We start from the raw sequence: 1,979 nt of genomic DNA, 5'->3' as shown, positions 1-1,979 counted from the left end.
ATATAAACAGTTAAAAGAGAAATTAAGAGAACAATTTCATTTCTAATTGCATCAAAAAGAATTAAATACCTAGAAACAAACTATAAACATTGCAAAAAATATTGAAAAAGGCACAAATAAATGGGAAGATATTCTGTGTTTATGGATATTCTGTGTTTAATATTGTGAATGTCCATACTATTGTTAAAGAGAAAACCGCAGGCCCCAAATGGCATCACTCCAGTTAAAAACCCATGATGCTAAGTCTAGATTTCATACTGAATTTATTGGAAGTTTCCACCTCTCCCAGAAACTTAATTTTAATCAACCAGCCTTGAATTTCTGGTCAAGAACCAGTAAGGTAATCTGTCACGTGGGCCCTCCTCATCCCCCACAGAAAGAAGAGGGAATCTGTCTGATAAAAATCCTTTCTCTCCTCTTCCCCCAAATAAAAGATGCCATGGCCCCCAAATAACCCTTTTTTGCTATGTTTTTGTAGCTCCTTTGTCCCTCCTTGTTTCCTAGAAAAACCTTCTATTTTGTACACCTCTCTGAGATCCCCGTTAGTTGCCAGGTAGGAACTTTTACCTCTCCCTTAAAGAATTTAAATTTTGAGTCTTGCCAACAATAAGAGTTATCACCAGAGATAACATTTTGTGACCTATATGGAGGGCAGGGCAAATTTCTAATTACTGAGCATCTTTTCTTCTTATTGTATAACAATGTCCTTCCTCCCTTCTGTAGCTCCAGGTGCTTTACCTCATCTTTAGCTCAGAATGTCATATAAATGGTACCACACTGTCTCTTTCATCTCTGAACCTCTCATGTATGCTTCCAAGTAGATTCCACTGGGAGAGAGATATTTGATAACCAAGTTTTGCCAGTAACTATGGTAGTTATGATTGTTCCCTATAAATCTCAGTCTATTGATAATGATGCAATAGGGTAGGAATGCCTGGGCACTGGCTTGGGTCTTACTTCTTTCTCCTGAGACCAATCCCTATGTGACTAGATGGACCCTTACGGTCCTTATAATTGCCACAATTGGACCCTCAGCTAAATAAGACAGTAAAACCTGGAAATTATGTTTGAAATACAGTAGCATGTTTAGAGCACAAGTACCTGACTAAGCTTTTTTTTCCCAAAACATCCATCTCAGATAATCATATTGCCAGATGTATGACACTGCTACTACATAAGCACTCATGATGCCACCACCCACGAAGTTCCCCTTTTATTTTTAATTTGATTTGGAACTTGAAATATATGCAATGTTATTTTTAATTAGAAGCAATTTCAATACAAGCAAAGGAAGGAAGTTCACATTAAACTATATATATATATATATATATATATATATATATATATATATATATATATATATATATATAAAAGTTTATTTGGAATTAAACACAGAATTTTTGTGATTTTTACACATGATTAATATATTATACAATTCCCCTTGTAGAAAACCCTGAGTAACCTAGATAACTGACCATAGGGGTGACTCTGCTTTTCCTTCCTCTGCCCTAATTCCACTCTTGTTTTAAAGAAAAAGTGAACCCACAAAACCCTAGCCATCCTGTCTTGGACCCCAATACAGGCAAAGTCCTTCAGTCAAAGTCCATTTCATATCTCTCTGTCTGCTAGTCTGTCTCTCTCTTTCACACAACACACACACACACACACACACTCTCACACACACACACACACACACACACACACACACTTTCCTGTGTGGCATTTGGACATGCTGGACTGTGAGTAATAAAACTTAAATTTTCATAGTTCTATGATGGTTATTGAAATCATAAGGACCATAAGGATCCATCTAGTTATAACAATGGCTCTGGCCTGAGGAACAAGTTGTAGGACCCAGGCCAGTGCCCAGGCATTCCTATCCTATTCCATCACTATCAACAGACTGAGACTTATAGGGAACAACCATAAAGTCTACAGTATCAAGAAGATCAGTTAAGGTACCGATGTAAAAAGAATGA

The sequence above is a fragment of the Myotis lucifugus genome, unplaced genomic scaffold (assembly GCF_000147115.1).
Source record: "Myotis lucifugus unplaced genomic scaffold, Myoluc2.0 scaffold_1200, whole genome shotgun sequence".
Lineage (NCBI taxonomy): Eukaryota > Metazoa > Chordata > Mammalia > Chiroptera > Vespertilionidae > Myotis > Myotis lucifugus.
Note: the sequence above shows the minus strand (reverse complement) of the source record.